This window comes from Pteropus medius, unplaced genomic scaffold (genome assembly GCF_902729225.1).
Source record: "Pteropus medius unplaced genomic scaffold, Ma_sr-lr_union100, whole genome shotgun sequence".
Lineage (NCBI taxonomy): Eukaryota > Metazoa > Chordata > Mammalia > Chiroptera > Pteropodidae > Pteropus > Pteropus medius.
In genome coordinates this window covers 19,721,128-19,743,429 of record NW_024356249.1, presented here as the reverse complement: position 1 = coordinate 19,743,429, position 22,302 = coordinate 19,721,128, and the positions used below count along the sequence as shown (strand labels likewise).

General features: G+C 33.2%; 1 pseudogene; it reads left to right on the top strand.

Moving 5' to 3' along the window:
- Nucleotides 1-22,302, top strand: part of LOC120601066 (nascent polypeptide-associated complex subunit alpha-like) — a 94,091-nt pseudogene that overhangs the window by 10,265 nt on the left and 61,524 nt on the right.

Sequence of the window (22,302 nt, the reverse complement as noted above, 5' to 3'; positions counted from 1 at the left end):
CTTTTAGCTCGTAAGTACAGTTAAACGCAGTCAGGCCATCCAAAATTTTTGTATTCTTCATGCACATCATTTTGTGATGTGGCAGTTGCCATGTGGTCTGCTAAAGTCATGCTTTTAACAAGCCCTTTATCCCAGTCAGACATTTCTTCTTAAAGAGCTGTTTTGTTACTAGCCAACAAAAGACTTCTGGTATGCTATACTCTACTTATAACCTCATGCCTTCAAATCTAATTAGGTCAAATTACCTGTTCCAGATTCTACCAATTCACTTTTTAAAAATCTCTTGCTTTTAACATATCAAATATTATATCAGTCAGAGTTGAGTTGCAAAAATATTCTAGCTATTTTTTTTTAACTCATAAAAGATTTCTAAGAAATTAAGACTTTAAAAAAAATGATGAGAGTGTTAGAAGAGTAAGGTCTAGGCTAAATCTACAGGAATTATTACTTGAAATACATCACAGAATAGAACAAACCAAGAAACCTTTACCTGTGACACAATCTGGAAGCTGAGGTGTTAGGAATCTATCTTACCAGCTATTAGCTTGTACATGTTATTAATGCAATTAATGAAACAGAAAGCTGTCTTCAGTCCGTTTTTACTGAGAGGACAATACCTCAGATATGATCAAAGAATTCTTTAGGAAGTTGTTGCCAGAATTTTAGCTTCTAGAATTACACTACATTTGCTGTATTTGTACCAAGAAAAAGGATTTCTCTCTTGCCATTAACTTATCTCAGTTTAAAATCTACATCAGTGTAAAAGCACATAATTAATAAAATCTAAATCACATCCCAAAAACAATCTGCATGGAATTTTGAGAAATAAAGTATTTGTTCATTTATTGTTAAAGTCTCTATTGAACAGAAGGACACAATATATGCTGAGCAAGTGAATCCAGCATATGTACCATAAGCACCTTTCTGTCTTTCTCAGTATTTGAACTGAGGGTCACAACCTTCTCCTTGAAACATCCTCCTTTCTTGAGTTCTGTAATACTATTATTTCAGGTTTCCTCTACTTTCTGAAATACATTCTTTTCTTCCTCGTTGCTATCTTATTTTCCTCTATTTATCATTAAACAATGAAAGTTTCATAGGCTTTCATCTCAGTCTACCATTTCTTCTCCTTCTCCGGATAATCTCATTCATTTGTCACAATTCCGTATGTCCAGTATGCTACTGGAACTATGGTTTAGTATAGTTAATTGTCTATCAAATGAATGTCTATTTAAGATCCCTAAATTTAACTGTACAAAAGTAAATTTTTGAATCCTCTCCTATTACTCTTACCTTATTTAAAGCTACCTTACTTCTTTATTGTTACAATTGGAACTTTCTTTCAGTTTCAAAACAGATCAAACTCTTTTCCATCCCAGGGCCTTTTTACATACTCTCTTGGATTTTTGCATGGCTGTTTCACTTACATGTTTTTTTTCTTATCTAAAACTTTATTTTCTCTGTGAAGTCAAGGAATATTCAGGACACTTTAACTAAATGAGTAACTCCGTTATTTTCTAACTAAGAAATTTTTGTCTGTCTTCATTTCCCTTATTTTGAGTGTTTATTTGTTTATTTTCTGTCTTTCTCATTCTACTGCAAGGGATAAGTAACAATTTGAAATATTGTATTTTATACTACATACCTAGTACCAAGTATAGTATGTGAATTACAGTTGATATTTGATATTCATTGGATAAATAAAAAGCAATAAAAATAGAAAAAGTGAAAATTTCCCTCTTTACTAATTCTTATCTTCCTCTAAGTAATACATTATTATAAAATAAAAATGCAAATATTTGTTGTTTTTAAAAAAATATTTTCAGCCAATTTTCAAGTAAGGTACTTCTAATGATCTTTCTTCTTTTCATAATTTTCTTTAATTCTATATGCCAAGACAGTCTGTGCCTTTCTCTTCCTATCTGAGTCTAGGGCTTTCATTTGATTTTCACAATTAAAGTTTTTACAATTAGCTGTTTTTTACTCTGTGTATCCATCAGTATAATGCCATTTTAAAAACATCATCTGAAAATGGAAGAGTCAAAAACCATGATGGGTTTGAATTTTCATTCTCCTTGCAAGGAAGAAGTTAATCTGCCACAATTTCATAGGTGCTAGCAAAAGAATAAGACACCTTAGTCAGAGACAAAGGATAGTTTATTACCCACAGCAATAGCAGTAGCAGTGTACCATCATTTTTTATTCTGGTTTTAGATGCCCAAATTCCCTTAGGACAATGCAAAGAGGCCAGAAGATGCTTTGTACATGTAGTGGGTTATAGGAAAGAGACTCTGAACTTAGCAAGCCTGATCTAAAATAGACCGTAAACAAACTTGCCTAATTTTTACCCTGAAGGGACACATTATATTTACTGTATAGTAAACAAACTTACTGTTTCTTCAGAGGGAAGCATTATCTCTCTCATTCAAGGCAGCTCTATATACAAACATCATTGATAAAGTTATTGGTGCTTCTGCTTACAAGATATGAAAATACATGAGACCTATAGAGAATAATGCAACACTTAGTAATTAATTCTTAGCAAGCAATTCTTTCATTAAACTGTAAAGTATAAACCACTCATTCATTAATAAATATTTACTGAAGATCTATTATATTCCAGACATATGACCATAATAAGGGAGTGGGGGGGACAACATCTGGCTTCACAGAACCTTCATTCTTTAATGGAATCTAGATAAAAACAAAAAACAAATATATAACACATGTGGTGTAGTGTGACAAGATGTGGTATAACATAATATAATAGAACATACTTTCAGATAATATGATAATTAAATGTGCCTATGCATTCATTTTGCTCCTAAGGATATCAGGGATACTATATTTTTTTTAATAGAAAAATTCTTTCCAAGACTAAGAAAATTTTGCAAATATATTTCCATTGCTACTTGTATATGATTTACTTCCTTCTTAAAAATCTGACATTTATAAATATTATTTTATATTGAATTAATTAAATTATTTCATAATAAACTTAAAGCATATTAGTGTATTGTAAAGTCAAATGACTAAGTGGAAAATAAATATAAAATTTTAAAACAAATTAATAATTTATCTGCATTCCCTGTGAACTTTAAATAGTTAATAACGCCCTGGCTTCGTGCCTCGTGTCAGGGAGTGCATCCTCTTTCCAGAGTTTGGGCTGGTCATACCACCCACACGCTTTTGATCATTATCTAGATATGCAGTGGTCATGTCAGTAGCTAATTGCTCATGTTACCATCTTCATTTTTCTTGTTAAAGAGAGATTTTTAAAATGAGCTCAATATATCAGCCTTTTTAACGGAATTATTAATAATACGTTAACCTTCATTTATTATTTCGTCTTTTTTTTCTGAGCTCTTCTTTCTCTGATAAATCTGTAAAGTCTCTGAAAGACTATTAGAAATCACTAGTTCTCACTTTACCTTGCTAACCTTTTACTTAAAACTACAATAAATGCATACCTTATAGTTTACACATTTTTAGTTATTCTGGCCTGAAGTTGACCTAATTTGTCAAATTTATTTACTTAAATTTTAAAGCTCAAAATAAAGCACATTTTGACTATCAGCAGAATGAAATAAGAGGTTTTTTTAATGAGTAAAGTCTGAAAACTGTGAAATAACATAAAACATAAGGATAATCAACAACAATAAAATGCAGTGATTTAAGTGGTAAGCTGACTATAAACTCCTAGAAGCAAAGTTCAAGAAGAAAACATGAACTCTTTTAAAAATCACTTTTTTTTATATTCCACAAATAAGCATTTTTATATTCCACAAATAAGCATTTTTCTCTTGGTACTAATGTCTAAAAAGTCTTCCCATTCAAGCCATTACATAAAAACATTGAATAATATAAGTATGTGATTTTTACCAAGTCACTTAATCTTCCTGCCTCATGTTCATCTGCAAACTGACTTAAATATTATGCATCTTGTATATCTTCCAAAGTTAGTAAGACAATAAATTACAAAACTGATTTTTAATTCAACAAATGTTTACTAAATTTAAACATTTCAGGCATAGTTCTAGGTACTGAAGATAAGCAGTGAACCAATCAATGTCTCTCCTCATGATTTTATGTTCACAGGACAAGGGAGAAAAATAAACAAATGAAAAGATTATAGCATGTTAGGTAATGATAAGTGCTTTGAAGCACTTATTGGGAGCTACGGGGAAAACAGAGAGATATGAGTTTGAATAAGCTACTGCAAACATAAAGATCTGGGAAAGGAAGATTGTTGGAAGAGGAAATGTCAAGAACAAAGTCCCTGAAGTAGGAATGAAAATGGTAGATTTGGGCAATGGTGTGAATGCTAGTAGCTCAAAAATAAACAAATAAATAAATGAAGAGAAGGATGGACTAGAAGAAGAGATCTAATATATAGGTTTGGGCTAAATCAGATAGACCCTTTCTATCTATAGTAAGGAGTTTGGATTTTTTTCTGAATGGGATGGAAACCATTGGTGGGCTTTGAGCTGTGACATGACTTTATTTTCTTTTTTTAAAAAAGGTCACTAAGGTGGCTCTATTGAGAACTGACTGTAGCAGAGCAAGAATAGAACTATGGAATGTTGATAAATTAGCTCTTAGAGTTTAAGAGGCTTAGCCTAGGGAGGTTGCCTGTGATGTGAGATGGGGTTGAGTTCATACTGTATTTTAAGTATAAATGTGAGATCTGATGCTGATGGAACAGATGTAATATATGATGAAGAGGATTCAAGGATGACTTCAGAGCAGCTTTCCAGAGGCAAATCTACAGTTCTGGTTTGGATATTCTAAGTTAGGTATACCCATTATTCATTCAAGTGCAGATGGCATGTTGGCAGTTAAATATACCAATCTGGAGCTCAGAAAGGAGTCAGGGCTATAAGTGTCATCTAGAGACCTAGAAATATGTAATATCAGCTAATAAGTAAATATACAAAGCTAAGAGAATAGTATGAAAGACTTAGCATTGGGACACTTCAACATTGAAAGGACAGAAATTTGAGAAGTCTACAAAAGTGATTGAAAACTAATATTCAGTATAATAAGAGGAAAACCAAGAGGGTTAGATATCCTAGAAAATATGTGAAATTTTTTTTCTAACAACAAAGAAGTGACCATTAATGTCGAAAGTAAATTAAGACTAAGAATAGACCTTGGATTGGCAAAACAAAGACTATAGGTGAACTTGACAAAGAAGTGATGTGGTTGAAAGCATGAGCACAGTAAGTTTAGGAGAACATGAGAGGCAAAAAAGATGGAGACATAAAGTTTATACAACTATGATTTTTCCTGGAAAGACCTTTATACTTCATTTACACTATCATAAGTTTATCTACATCCTTTTCCCACACCTCATATTCTTAGTCTTCTACTCTTTTTCCTTTTAGGTCCCTAAACAACCAGCCAAAACAGTCACTATGTCTTAAGAGTCTGTATATATACTTATCTATGTCACATTATTTTCCATACCAAGTGGATAATGAGGCACATTATCCCCAAAGCTCAGCCCATTGGGAGGAGTTCCCCTCACCACTATATTTCAAGGTCAGCCCTGAGTTGAGCAGCAGCCTATACATAAATTAAGTCTGAAAATTTTCCTATCAGCTGGTCACGTGGGACACTTGCAGCCATAGGTATGAGTAATAGGTATGAACAAGTAGCCCAAGTACAGCATTGATGGATGACATAATAGACTACCCTTTGGCTCTGCTCTTTTCTGATCCCACATCTGTAACACTTCTGTCTTATAATAAATTACTGGGCCTGCAGTATACTTTGGGAAACCTAACAGAGCACAGTTCATGATGGTCAGCTCTAGCCACATAGACAATTCATGTCCCATGATCAGATGTTCATTCTCTACTAGAGTCCAGGAACATGCCAGATGCTTTTCTTTGAGTGATATGTAATTATCTGCTAAAAATGTCATGGTTTTGCTTCAGTAGTCAAGGGGCCTATATTATGATTATCCTCCTGAGGGTTGCAGTATATTCCATATATTTTTTTCAATCATAGCTATATCTAAAACCAAAGTCTGTAATCTTTATCTCAGAGGCTGTTTTCTGAAGACCTCAAATGCAACAGGTCTCTGTTCACCTTTCATTTTTTAAGCAAGTTTTAAATTAATAGATATGAGGCAACAAAACCATTATTTCTTTAACATAATGAAGATAAGATAAGAAGTTAAAAGAACTTGTGAAATCAAATATAAAGTTAATACAATGCAGGCTAATCATAAAATATTCTTTTTTAGGAATATTACACCACTGAGCTTTCATCAAGATGTAGTATTTTAGAAGTAGGAGTAGATAGGTTACATAACAAGTCAATTTATTTAACATAATACTATATTGCTGTAAAATTCATGTGAAGCAAAAGAAATATTTATAGAATAAAGGACAGTCATTGAAAACTTAATTATATTTTCCTTAAAAGAAATCATAACTCTAAGATACAATTTAAAGTCAAAAATTTCCGAAAGAAAAAAATATTGCTTGAACTCTAACCTATAGAGCTGACTTTGCGAAGTCTCTCAGTTCAAAAAAAAAAAAAGAAAAAAAAAAGAAAAATATTTCACTTCCACTTGATCAGTAGATGACTGACAGTAAAATTGCTAATGATACTGTGAGCCCTAAAATTAGATTTCTTTATCTACTGGACCAACCAATGTTTTCAAAATGTGCCATTAGAGAGAAGGTGAAAGTACATTGGTCAGGGCCAAATTCAACCATGCTCTATCCTACAAAACAACTCTGCTTTTGTTTGTTTCACATTGTAGTTTCCTAAAAAGGAATACCTTTGCAAAGTGATCTTGGGAAGCAAAGGAGTAGCTTATGTACCGTTGTCCTAAGTCTGTTGCACTATACATAATGCCGAATCGATCTGTGCTGTTATTATAAATTTCTACAAAACTATTCTCCAAGGTGAGAAACTTATTTTAAAGATTTGAGAATTATAATCAACATCTCTATGTTATTTGACCCTCTTGATTATATTGAGGATTTTTAATGGAGGGAAAGAAGGGGCATCCAGAAATGGGTTTTGCATATACAAAAGTCTATTCAGAATTTCATTTGAGAACCAAGAGCTGTTATTCAACTTAATAAAATTATATATTAAAAACTCTAGTTTTCCCCTAATCATGAAGTTCAACTTGCAAATTTAAATATTGTATTTGTGATAGTGCAGATTTTAATAACCATTTTTAAGAAGCCTTTAAATAATGTTTGGTCTCATTTACATTTGTTTATCTTCATATATATATATTCTGACATATTTTAAATGGTATTTATACATTTATAAATTTTTATTTTTAATAACTTTAACTCCATAAATCAGATCTTACTAAATACTAAATATGATTTAATTAATCTAAAAATTAAAAATAAAAATGTAGTTAGCTTTATATATTCTTAAAAGTTCTAGTTCTATAAAAAAACACATAAGACTTCAACTTAAATCATTTCTAAATAAATTGCTCAATTATATATTTCAAATTGGAGTTATAAGGCTTTATGTTAAATGCCAAAATTCTCTTAAATATTAGAATAAATAAAATGTCTATCATACACACATGCCTTCCTAATAAGATTTTTTATCTTGCTACTTCTCAGTCCTTTTTTAATATTATATTTTCCATTTCCTTTTATAGTAGATTATGTGGTATATTGCTGTAGTTGATTATATTTTTCAAAAGTGGTCACCAAAATACTTCTGGTCATACCTCACTCTTCATCATGATCCAGAGTCTCCTTCTCTGCCTCCTAAATCTGAGCAAATTTTTGTCATTGTCTGAAAAATTGAATGCAGAGGAAGTGACACTACCACCATGTTTTGAGGGAGCCTATGCCACATAGAGAGGCTGACAGACCAAGCTTGGGTCTTGCCTGACAGCCAGAATCAACCATCATACATGCAAATGAGTAAGTCTTCAGATAATTTCAGCTCTCAACCATCAAATTATTGCAACTGCTATTGAGTGGAACAGAAAAGAGCTAACGCCACTGAACCCTGCCCAAATTACAAATTTGTGAGCAAACTGTGTTGCCATTGTTTAAGCAACCAAAACAGAGAGATTTGTTAAACATCAGTAGATAATTAGTACTGCTGCTCAGATAACAGATAACTAATACAGCTGTTCAGATAACCCAGTTAAGACTGTGACATTTATTTCATCAACTGGTGAGAGTATGGGCAGCCGATAGGAGGGTTGTCAACAGAGTTACTCTTTGGAAATTGCTTTCAGCTAAAGAGACTTGCCACATAGGTAAGTTGCCCTCTTGAAGTCACCTTACATCAAATGACTGCTTGATGTAGGGGTTTTAATATCCCCTTGTCCTAAACAATATCAAGGCAGAAGAGCTTGAATTGCCATCCCAGCTTCTAACCTCCTTATGAAGTCCCATGAGAACTTCTTTGGGATGCATCACATGTAAATGCCTCTCTTTTCCCAATGCTACTGTCTTCACTCTCCTTGAGAGTAATATCCAAAAGAGTTTCTATACACAAATATCTAAAGTTGTTTCCCTGGAATCTGACCTAAGATGCTTTTCTATATTTAATTTAAAATCTTTCCAGAGTTAAAAGATCTACTCTCACTAGTGAAGATAACTATCTAAGCTTTTGAATAGGAGGCTGATTGAATTCTTGTTGGTCATCCTGGTGTGACATACAGAAGCCTATTTATATTTGCTGTGTTGATAATTTTATTATTCAAAGGAGATGATCATATAATCCAAATCCTTTGATTTGGTATTCATAGAAGTCTACAAAACCTACACAGGTACATCACTCAGGGACCAATTAAGAGATAGTAACCTTAGTAGTTACTTGGATTTAAAAAAAAAAAAAAGTTAACTAGTAGAAAGTAGATAAAAGAGGTAAAAGACTACTCAGAAGTAGCAGGTACAAAGAAGCAACTACTTCCTCTAAGCTAAGGGTATGTAGATAATAAAATGAAACAAAAACAAACCAAAACCAACCAAACAAACAAAAAGAACTAGGACAGCCCTGTTTCCCAAAGGTTGAGATTCAGACTTCTTCCAATAGAGTGAACATGGAGACTGCCGGTTATTACAAAAACTTCCTAGAGACTGTGAACAGGAGTCAGTCTGTAGAAATAGCCTGCAGAAAGGTGTGGCCAGGACAGAGCCACTCAGAAGAGGACACTGGTAGGGAGATCATAGCCAAACAGCATAGCTGGATTGCTTCTTCAGAAGGCTCCTGGACTCTTGCATTGAATAATAATAATGAAAGACCAGAACCCTAAAGGGTGATATCTTCCTCTGTTATGGTCTCATAATATCTCTTCTGTGCCACCTACTGATGATATCTAACATTTTTGCCAGTTGGCGAATTAAATGGTAACCAGATCTAGTTTCATTATCACAAAGCATGGGAAAGACATGAATTTGAAGCTAAAAAACCTGATTATTAGCAAACTAAGCTAATTACTTAATTGGATTTTTCAATTTTGTTTGCTCTTTATACCTGCCTAACTAAAACCTTGAAGATCTCTGAACTTGACAGACTTCTGCATGATTTCAAATTCTCAGCATTATCCAATCCCAACTGTATTTAAAATGCTTTCTGGTTGAATTTTGGTTACCTCGCATGGCTTTTTATGACTGATTTTGCAACCTTAAGAGATCAGCTTATAGTCATGTTACATAGTACAGTTTTTGTTACCTCAACAGGAAATTTATTTCAAGGAAGTACATGAGAATAACTAACATAGGAAGAGGAATCTTAGCCATGTGCTCCCTCTTGATAAGAACATGGGAAAGTCATGTAGTTAGTTGTGCCTGCAATCAGAACACGCTTCAAGTAGTATGAGAATCTGGTGTTGAACTAGTGGCTTCATTACCTTGTTGTCCCTTCCTCAATGGTGGTAATTAATGATTGATCACTTTGTAGTCTCCCAGTTGACCTCTATCTTTTCTTCTGTATCTACCAACCAAGCACCTTGCTTTTACTCTATAATAACTTTTCTGATTTCACAGCATATTCTGATTTTGAATTTATTCTTAACTACAGTTTCTTTTTCCCTCTAGCATCTGCATGTCGCCTCATCTTTTTAGGTCTTTTATCTTCTGTTTTTGCTACTAACATGTTGATGTTTCCTCCATAACTTTAGTTCAATTTACAAAGAAATAGATTTTGATTGGTTTGGCCAATTAATAACACCTCTCCTTGAAACGTAACTAAATTACAAGCCAATTCGTAAAAACCTGACTATCCTATAGATAGGCTCTTATAGAGTTAATGGTCAAACTCTAATCCAATCAGCTATAATTAGTGATGTGAGCTTTTTCATATGGTGGAAAGTATGGTCTCTGCTTCTATGTTAGAAATCAAATAGAGTTGCTTTTCTCAGCAAAGTACTGTCGACATGAAAGGAAAATATTCAAATGGTGGAGCAGACCAGAGAGTTTGAATGACCCTCTGTAATACTCAACCTAAAAATCTTGTTTAAAGGGAGATCCCCAAAGAAGTTCCAGTCAGTAGTTTCCAAGAGTGGTTTTTATTAATCTCCATCAGTACCATTAGTTGCTTCTGTTAACTGTGCTTACTAACAATAGTAGGGTCTCCAATGGGTTTCTCTTTTTGAGAGTGCCCTGTGTGCCTTGCTAACAGCTTGCAAGCCCCTTGAAGAATGAAGAGCTCACAATTGCCCTCTCAATGTATCTCACAACTGAGGCACTGCTGAGGCACAGTACCTTCAAGGTAATTTTTTTATAGACACTTAATATTGCAATTGGAATTGAGCCATTTCTCTAAATCCTTCTTGGTTTATAGGCAACTCACTGTCACAAAGTACACTATGCCCTTTTTAGGGGGACAGTTTTGTGACATGGCACTCTCTCCACATATAAATTATAAAGGATGAAAACGTCAGTGATGAAAGGAACATATTGGTTTAATTTAAATCCTACTAATGTGAATTTAGTTTTGGCTTTAATTCACCTCTGCATAAACTATGAAAAGAGGCAAATTGAACATGGATGCTTGGAGTTTGAATGGCCTCTTTGGATTACATGCTCAATACCTCTAATTTTATAGATAAAGAAGAAAAAAGGCCAAAAAATGTTCAGAGGGTTACTCTCTTTGTCAATAGGTAAATTGAGATTAGAACCCAGGCTCCTTGAAGCTAAGGGCAGTCCTCTTTCTAGATACCATGCTGCCCTCTAGTGTTATCCACATTTATAAGAACTAGTAATTTCACACATAAGAACAAATTTCAGTTAAAGATTTTTTGCAAACCAAGAATGCATCAGCTAATTTAAAATAAACCAAAGAAGATCTGAGATGTCGTTTCACAGTATTTTGCTATTTATTAGTATTACTCTGTATACTTGAAAATATGTTTGCCTTATATTCTAAAATAATTTCTAAGATTAAATGAGGTCTCTAACAAGTAAAGAACAAAACTGTATATTGAGGTGGGACTGAGGGGACAGACTCATTAAAAAAAAATAAAAGAACAACAACATTGTAATTGATACTCACTCTCAGTATATCAATGAGCCCTTCTTCTGTAGTTATAGAGTTAATTGGTGTCCTAAGGCATTTTGAAAAAAAAATCACAAAATTAAAGAAATTGAAGAACCACTTTTATAATAGGAGAGATTAAACATTGTGAAAAATAAGACAAAAATATGCCAGATTAGAGTATCATAATCAGTTTTACCATATATTTTAATTCATCCCCCTTCCAAAAAAGAATAGATATTTATAAAGAAAAGGAAAAAATCAAATAGAAATAAACAAATTAAAAATACAGATTCAATACATTATAAGAAGAAAAAAATTAAAATGTGTAACATATGTTAAGGGGAAGACAGAAACAGAAGAGAAAATAGGGCAACTAATAAATGATTGGAAGCAACGAATTAATTATTACACTAAGAAGGCTGATATATTGAGCTCATTTAAAAAATGTCTTTAAAAAAGAATGAAGAAGAAAAATTTAAATAAGGGGAAGTAATGAAGACAATGAAAATTGCTAATAAAAATGTTGGAAAGGAAAATGTGGAATATATTATAAAATAGAGTATAGTGATTCAGAGGATCTTAAATAGGGTTATGGGAACCTTATAAAGAAAACACTGTGGCATACAGTCATACCTATGAGCACTGTCTTGAAATTAATATACATAATTGAATTAACTCTGAAATTCTAATAACAGTAAATCATACTTTAAAATATACATTATGCGAGAATTTCACAGGAGATGCAGAATCAGTACACAGGTTCTATTATTCTTTTTTTCCTCTTATCCCGAATTTATATCTGATCATCTTTCAGGAGATTTCTGACATAAAATGGCATTTGACTAGCACATTCCAGCCCTATACCTGAATACTCAAGGAGACCAGTAAACAATAAATACTTACAACACTGAAAACTCAGACTGTTTAACAAACTACTGCCAGAAATGTTGAGAAATACCTGTCTAGACTTTGTGGCATAGGCACCTTATGAAATTAAGCCCTTGTATCTAAATGGTAGAAATATGTTTTGTACTTCTCAACTGTCTGATCCTTGAATCATGGGCTATACAAAACCAAAAGCTTTCTATACAGTTTATTCTTCATGAGTGAGGGTGGCCACATCGCCATTCTATGCCCCTATCCTCATTTCTACTTTTACATTCATTAGAAATGACAAGCCTTGGGAAACCACAGACCAAGAATGAATAAAGAAGATAGAGTAAAATTACAGTTAGGAGGCATTTAGTTCCCCATAAGCAAAGTATTGTTGGTGGAATCAGAAAAATATCTTGCTATACTATATCCTGGGAGTCATATCTATTCACTTAAACCATTGGTTTAAATCACCAGAGAACCAGAAAATGGAAGTAGAAAAATGTGTTTTATGTCAATGCAAAGAGCCAACATATGCAAGAAAAAAATTCATTTGAATCAATGAATTAGTGGCTTATTGCAAAACAACCACCCAGAAATGTCTGTTCAACTTCTCATCAACCATATCAAATAAATTTGTCCTGAATTGGTGATTTCATCTTTCACTAAGACTGCCCATCTGATTCAACCAAATTTTCTCACCTTGGAAACAGACCCATAATTTTATGGCTTCTGCTGATTTGAAGGATCTTACATTAGACCCAAATCTAGACAATTTTCAGAGGGAAACTATTGGTGCCAAGTAAATTTTAAACCAAATGAATAAAATAGCAATGAAGAGCCACTATGCGTATGATCATGTGCTCAACACAGTTCATTTTTGTGTCTAGCTAGCAAGCACCTGTTTTTTACAAGAAATGCAGGAGTTAATTCCTCTGAAAAGAACAGCCACAATCTAACCATCTTGTCAAATCCATTCCCTGGAACCTCAGGGGTAAAGCCTTCCGACCAGCTTCAGGGAGGCCGTATCAGCCTTTTCTTTCATTACTCAATCTTCTGTTGTCAGGCAGTGTTGGTAATTGGTTTTTAATTGGTTCATTTACCCGAATGATTTATACTGCCTCAGGTAGACAAGATTTAATGACACCCATTACAGTGCTTTAGATTATTTCACAAATAAATATGTTGTTGTCCTTCAAGACTGAAGATCCATGCATATGAGTATTATCATTCATACATCTTTGAGGTAGGAAAAGTCCAGTGCATGGCTAACAATGATAAAAATAATAATTTATCAAGTATGAACTATGGACCAGACATTTTGCTAAGTGGTCTTTACTCATTATCTCATTTAATAGGCATCTTCATAAGAACAGATATATACAGAAACAATTTTTATAGGGTTGCGCTTGTTTTGCACAGAGACTGTTTACAACTGTTTCTCCTTAACTTTCCAGATTATCAATTCCTTTGTTAAAAAATTGGTCACTCCACTTTGAGCAGTATTAATATACTCAGAAATTCACTAGAGAGGTCAAGTAAAAAACCTAAATCCACTTTTTTTAAAAAAATTATTTATTTAAATTAGTTTCAAGTATACTGTATATTGGTTAGACATCTATGTATTTCATAAAACAATCTCCCCCAGTTGCTCCCTCCCACCCCTGGCCCTCCACCTAGCCATCATATTAATGCTAACTATATCCTCTGTGCCATGCTCCCCATCCCCGTGACCAACTATCAACTACAAATTTGTACTCCTTTAACCCTTCACCCCATTCTCCCAGCCCCCAGTTCTGGTGATAATTGAGAAAACTTGGAGTTTAGACCAGCTATCCTGAAGGGACTCTTGTAGTTCTGAAATAGTGTGACTCACTACATATTCCTATTTTTCATTTTGATTAATTAGCAATTGATTGGGGTGCTGTCAAATCTTCGATAACATAACCTATGCTATATTTCAATATTCTCTTTAAATGTAATTTCTACCAAAATATTCAACTCATCATTTGATTACTTAGAGTTATGTGCTGTCACACAATGCCAAATCCAAGTAAGGACACTTTGGTTGCATAGGTATAGAGCTACAAACAAACTTAGGTAATGTTCTAACAATAAAGAGACTAATTGTTCTACTTCAACATTTTGTTTCTTTTAAGTAAATATCCTAGGAACACAATAAAATGTTTTTAAACATTTCTTAGAATTAATTTGCAAATATACACCGTCACACATGTACATTAAGAGATGTAGTGATATTTAGGAATAGATTCTAATATTGTTTATGTAAAACAACAAATTCAAATGGATTTTTCTAATGGAGTTTGGACAAAGAGGCACATTTTAGGATTAGGGCTTTGTCCAATTATATGGATTTGCACAGAAATCATATAACAAAAAATTAGTATGGCATGAACTCTCTTGCTTTAACAAGACATCATCTTTGACAAACCTAAATATTTTCACAAGAATATTTTTTCTTACTTAGATTTTAAAAAACTAGTATTTACGTTGTACTTATAATTGACAGAACTTTGTTGGATACCCACTTCTTTGACATTTACGATTTCTGAGGACAATGTTGCATTTTTCTAATTGTTTCTCAGAGTGTTCAGAGTTTAGGGAAGCAGATCTACAAAGGTTTTACTTAAGTACTGTTGCATCACTACTCTGGATTAGTGAAGACATATTTAGATGGGATGAGATCTTTGCTTGTTCATGACATGTGCATGCTGTAAAACAGTATGCCGTATTACACTAGCAGCCTCATACATCTCATGTTTACTGCATCTCTTGATTGCATCATTTCTGCTGTGCTTGTTTAATCTCATGTTATTTTGTAAATTTAGTGTAGCCTAAGTTGACAGAGTTTATAAAGTCCACAGTAGTATATAGCAATAGCCTAGGCCTTCACATTCACTCACCACTCACTCACTGACCCACCCAGAGTAACTTCCAGTTCTTCAAGCTCTATTTATGGTAACTGCCCTATACAGGGGCACTATTTTTTATCTTTTATGCCATATTTTTACTGTGGCTTTTCTATGTTTAAATATCTTTAGATATACAAGTACTTACCATTATATGACAATTCCCTACAATATTCATAATAGTAACATGCTGTAAAGGCTAATAGTCTAGGAGCAATAGGCTATACCTATTATATATATGATGTTTGCACAAAGACAAAATGACCTAACAATGTATTTATCAGAACATAGCACCATCATAAAACAGCATATGGCTATAGTCATTTCACAGTGTCTATCATTTTCTTTTATACCTAGATAATAAGCATGCAAGGGCTGAAAGCTCTGTTGAGTAGAAAGAATTTAGCAGTAGTAGATCTTTTATGTACTTAAAGACATCTGTGTATATTTCTCTTCCTTAATTTAGCTCTGCTGTCCAATACAGTAGCCAATAGTCATTTGTGGCTGCTAAACACTTGAAATATGCTTAGCCTGAATTGGGATGTGCTATAAATGTTAAGTACACACCAGATTTTGAAGACCTGGTATATTAAATAAAAAATGTAAATTGTACCATTAACAACTTTTATATTGATCACATTTGAAAATCATAAATTTTAGATAAATTAGATTAAGTAAAATATGTTATTAGTCATTTGTTTCTTTTTGCTTTTTTAAGTGTGGCTCTTAAACAGTTAAAATTATATTTGTGTCTCAAATAATATTTCTATCAGAAAGTGTTGATCTAGATTCAGACTTAACTGTCTTTGACAACTATTTTTCGTCATTAGTATGTATATGTGCGGTTTGATGCAACCATTACCTGCCAGCTGATTAGGAATAACATATGGCTTTGTGTTCACCCAGACTAGGAGGGGTCCCCTAGACTGTCTTGCTGAAAACCTCTGTCCCTTACATCTTACTTCAACACAATCCAAGTCACCATAGTAATATTTAAATTTAATATTTTAGATTTTTGGAAAACATACTATGCGTCACATCTAACATCATATGCCAGGTGTAATTCTCAACCCTTAACAACTACTAATTCATTTAATTCTCATAGAAATTATATGAAGTAGATTTTTGTAGCATGCTCATTTTACAGATGAGAAAACTGAGGTCCAAAAAAGATAATAACTTGCTCAAAAGTACCAGAGCTAATAAAAACTAAAAATGAAGCAGTCTGAAGTCTGAGCATGAACACACATGTTTTACTCTCTGTCATTTTCATTGACCAGTATCCCACAGATTCTACCCTCTTCCTCCACTCAAATAGCTGAATTCTTTAGGCTTCAGGTATTCCTAGGTCCTTCTCTTCCTTCTAGAAATGAAAAAGTTTTACTTCATCATGCATAGCAATGTAGCTAGCATTTTTGGCCCCACTTCATGGAATCCTGGCCTTCCTATATATGTCCCAAGTCTCATCTTTTTATAGTCAAATGGCAAAAGGGAGAAAAGTTTTGAGGGGAAAATAAATCTATCCCCTTAGAAGATAGCAGCTTCTGTAGACATTTATGAATTTAAATAGCATTTTGTTTCTCTCTATTACACTAATAACAACTTTGTGTGAGAAACATTTTTATCATTATGCAAATTAAGAAACAGATCATAAATAACATTCCACGATCACACAGCCATCAAGGAACAGAAAAGAGAATCCTGCCAGGCAGTCCTTAGCTCACCTTCTAGTCTTGCTTCATATTCATACACATCGTTTGAAGTTCTTTTGGGTGCTCTGTCCTGGGGCTTCACATCAGCCAGAGCCCATACATCAATGAATTAGATGGCCACAGCTCTGCCTACCATACTTGAGTTGTCAGCACACTGCTACCAGGTGCCTGAGCTATCCTTCCTGACAACATGCCCTTATATTGTCCAATAACTTTGAGAACACCCCTCTCCCACATCTGTGTCATTGTCTTTCTCCGGGTTATAGGAAAGAAATCTATGGGCACATTTTATTGTGAGCACAAATGTGTCTTTAGCCAAAAATCTATATATCTTAGAAAAATAAAGCTCCTTAGTCTATAATTGTTATCACCACATAGATGAAGGAAAGATGAAGGTCAGGGAGTGCTATTTTCTCTCTGCTAAATAAGGAAATAATAAATGCCCTCCAGATATAGGACGATGGAAAAATTGAGGCTATTAGAAAAGAAATTATTAGTGGATCAAAAATAGTTAAAAGAAATGTGAGTGTTCAGAACTTGACTGGAGAGCAAACTAATCAGCCAATGAAACCTTTTTGAGTTAATAATAAATGTCTCATCTTGACTTGAAACAAATCTGTCTGCTCTATTGGAAACATATAATATCAAAGGAGAGGAAAGCTGTCCCATAAAGGCATAGTAGCATTTGCACATCAATTTGATAGGTAGTGTAATTTTCTTACTAAGGACCGTGAATATCATATTGAAGCCTAGTACAGAAATACTACTCGAATTCCCCACATAAGTCATCTGAATAGGAAAAGTTTAAGCAGAAGTCAGAGAAGATATAGGAAAAAAGGCTGAGGCTGATGAATTTCACTTATGACCAAAAAACCATGACCTTGACTTATTTCCATTTAATACTAATCTATTATCTCTAAACCAGGAACAAGTGAAACTGAAATCAGTCAGAAGCCAGAGTTATTTCTGCTCTGGATTTACTCTAAGTAGTGCTATGTCATCTGAATACATTTGTATGACGTGACAAGACTCAGAGAATGTTCAGTTCTGATCTGTGCTTTTTCCACTATTTTAAGTACCAGGGAAGGATGATAGTGATTTGAACCCCTGTGTTTCCAGCATATAGCACATAACACACGTGTAGAAGATGAGAAAAACATTTTATTAACCTTTCAGTTTTATCTTGTATAATATATTCAGAAGGTAGTGTTTTATTACCTGTATATGAAAAAGTTTTGAGAAATGTCAAGTTAAATCTTCAATTGGTTTAAAATGTTTTTTTCCTAGGCATCCCAAAAGTCCATCATTGTGCAGAGTGTGGGAAAGCTTCGATTAGTTATGTCTTTCCATTTCAGTGTGATTTACCAAATAGAGGAAACAACAGAAACTATGACAGAAAGCGTCCCCCCGCTGCAGTGTCCTCTAGATTTAGGTTTGGTTACAGCCAAATCATCATACGAATTTCTTTAAATATTTTCTGTTGGCCTCCAAATATTAGATAAACTTTATTCTGGAAGGACTAACATGAATGTACTATATGAAACTAAAAAACATAACTTTCACATGCAATTAGATAGACTTTGCAAATTCCCAAAGAGAACCACTTAGAACTCAAGTCACAAACTAGAGCTGTAGTTTATTTATTAAGCATCGTGTTTTGTTTTGTTTTGTTTTAAGAGCCCATAATTTAAAATTAGATTTTACATTGAAATCTGAATTTGTACCCTCTTAAAAAATTTGAGGATATCATAACTCAGGACTCAGACTTCTCATGGAAATAATTTGCAGGATCCAAATATCTGAAGCCCCTTTAAATCTCCAGTTTTTCACAGTCTCATCTCTCCCAAGCAGCAAATAGGATAAACATCTTTAATTTTTGTTACCTAACAAACTCCTATAAACATTCTGTATTATGACCTTGACCTAAAAAATCTAGATCCATGAAAATCCCCCAACAGAGAAAAACTGATAAAATACAGCCTTCATGAGTATATTCTCTGTTCTTGTTCCCACAATGCCAAACATTGTTGCAAAAAAATGACAGTAATGAAAATTGGTACTACTCTTAAGTTTATAGTTTTCCCCCTCCACAGGGTCCAGCAACGATTTTACCTTCTCTGGAAAAGCCCCTTTCACACTTTCTAGAAAGCCTATTCCCCATGTGATTTAATAATCAGTAAATAAGCACAGTGACTGGCTAAAGAATGTGTTTTCCTTTATGGTGCCACTGACCTCTGTGCTTGCCTCAGAGGATGGAGGTATTTGATCCCATCACCTTGACTCTTTCTAAATTTTCTTTCCTAAATAATTTTTATCTAGTTTGATCTGTCACCTCTTGAACTCCTGAAACATTGGTCATCCACAGGAGTCTGTCTTTGTTTCTTTTCTAATCTGATTCTACCTATTTTCCCAGGATTTTCCTGGCCATCCTCATGGATTCTAAACTGCTTCCTGTATGCTGATGTTTCCATGTCTGTGCACTTAACAATTTTTCGTAACTTGGTCATAGGATTCTCACACTCCCATTCAGCCTATACTTTACTTCCTAAGTAATATCCCTCATAGCAAAATTGATCTTGTCAAAAAAAAAAAATCTCTTTTAGTTTTGGGCTAACCTATACAAAGATCTCTATACAAAGATCTTTATAATAGTCACACAGCCCATTTTCTGCATTCTTATTTCTTCCCTGTTTTAAAATTTTTTTTTAACTCTGTGACTTTCACATGCAGTTCATTTTTCCTGGTATATAATTTCTCCCCCTATAAATATGCTCATTCTTTTTAAGATCTAGATCTGCGTGTACCACTTTATGAAGACTTGTTCAGGTTTCTGGGTTCTCAAAATTTATTTACATCATTATACTGCCCCCTTTTTCTCCCACACCTAAAATATATGGACTCACACACTAGATTTTGAGATTTGTTAAGGACAGAAATGGTGTTTCATGTGTGAATTTTAAAGCCCTAGTACAGTACCTATTATATCGTAGGATCTAGATAATGATAATTTAGCTCAATGAGATTTTATTTTATCCTGACTTTACTGTGTTACTCTTCTCAATATCCACAACAGCCATATCAGTTAGAAATTATTAATTAAAGTAGAAAAAAATGAAGTTCAGTGAGGTACTAGATAGAACTAGGATATCAAACTCCAAACCTCATGCTTTAATTGATAAATAAAACACCTTATGGTTTCTTCAATAAATGTTTGTTGAATTAGTGAATGATTTAATAAGCAAATGTCAGGTAAATCTTTGCCAAGTTTTACACAGTTAATTATTAGAATAGTGAGCATTATAATACTCTCTAAAAGTTTGAAATATTTTAGCATTCATTCACTTATTACACCTAATTAAATTTATTATACTTTATTCTGTCAAATTAAATATGTCCCAAATATTACTTTTCCAAAAAGTATCTGAAGCTTACCGATTGAACACCATCTGATTTTTCAATAACACAGTTTCATATGTACATTTTAATATATTATGAATCTAAATAAATAATCCAATTTAAAAATTAATGCCAAGTAATGCAAAAGTTTTTAATTCTTATTCTACATGTCTCTTAAGGTTATTGTTGTAAGCTTAATTTAAATTTTAATTATTTTGTTATAAATCAGGTGATTGAAAATCACTTTTAACAAGAGAAACCTCATTAGTGCACTATGTAGTATCACACATGTTTTTGATAATCATTTCATATTTTATTTAGCTAAAAACATATTTCATTTTTAGCTGCATTATGAAAAGCTAATAACAATACCATTAATTAGTAATACATATTCATTGAAATTTATTGACTTAAAGACCTAGCTAGCTTCGTATTTATATTGTGTTTTGAGACATAGATTCCAGATCTAACTTCAAATCCAGCTATAGTGAGAATAAGGTCATCTTTCTTGCCTAATGTTTTTATAACAAAGAAAATAATACACAAAAAGTACTTCCATCCTTTGTTCAACATGATCAAACCGGGAGGATGCCCAGGGACTAGAACTCAGTCTTCAGACTCTTAACCCAGTAAATATGTTTTCTACCACAATTAAATCTGGCTATGTTCAAAAATGAAATGATAGAACGAATTTTGATAAAGACAATTCACTCTATCCTAGATAAGGAATATATACTATACTCTTGTTTTCTTTTCTAAAGTTACTTACTAGACTTTACTATGCTACTGCCATATGTGTATCTATTGTTTAGACAAATCTTAAGCAATTTGTCATATAATTAGTCTGACTAATTATATGACTAAATTATTGGTTCACGAGAATGACTTCTAAATTCATGTTAGTCTAAAATGACTAATCAAACCTGTTTGCTTATAAATAAACACATTCACTGGTTGAGGGAATACTGTATTCTTCATTCTATTGATTTGCTACAGATTCAGCTGAATGAGGCTGCAATCAATTATTAAGTGTTCTGTAATAAACTTGAGACAATTTTTTTTTTACATGATATCAAATAAGCACTTTGACTTAATTTTCATCTTTCTCCTAGTAAGTCTGGAATAATGTTCCAAAGAGAACAGTATGTTATAGATTTCCTTTGTTCACTTCTGGAAGTCATCATGAAGAAGGAAAGTAGTACTGTTTACCACCTGGGAACTCAGGGCTAGAGGAGACAAAGGGAAATTGGGGTAATAGCTCACCTGGAAAAGACAAAACACAGATACAAAAAATGTGAGAGAAAAAAAACAAGTAAAGAGAATTTGGTGAATGTGAAGTATCATCATTATATAATTTTAATAAAAATCTCACTTATTTACACTGCTTTGCTCCAAAGCTTAGAAATGATTTCAACGACTAGAAGAGAATTTTGTTCCTATTTAAATGTTGATCTAATCTTATCTGTGTTAAGAGTGGCTATCACATGAAGAAGTTAATGCCAAAGCAAAGATATGTGTTACAGAAATGAAACTAGCTTCCAGCTTGTGTTTTACTGCTGAAAAAATGCCCAGAAATTGTTATTAGTGAGTAGTCAATTCTCTATGCTCCTCTAAGGCACCGAAGCTCCCCCATTTTATTTCAAATGCTCATTTCTCTGGAGATTATGTGACAAATGAGGTTGGGATGGGTAAGAAGTGATTTAGCCACCTCTAAAGATTATTTTCTCTGGTGCATCCAAATTGTCTAAAATAATTTTTTTTTTCCCTAAGAAATAGATTTGGGTTTATTTTATACAGAGGAGAAAGTTCTAAAAAAAAAAAAGAAAAAGAGAGAGAGAGAAGAAAAAGGAAGCACATGTCAAAAGATAAAATAGTGCGGCATAAGGATTCATTGCCTA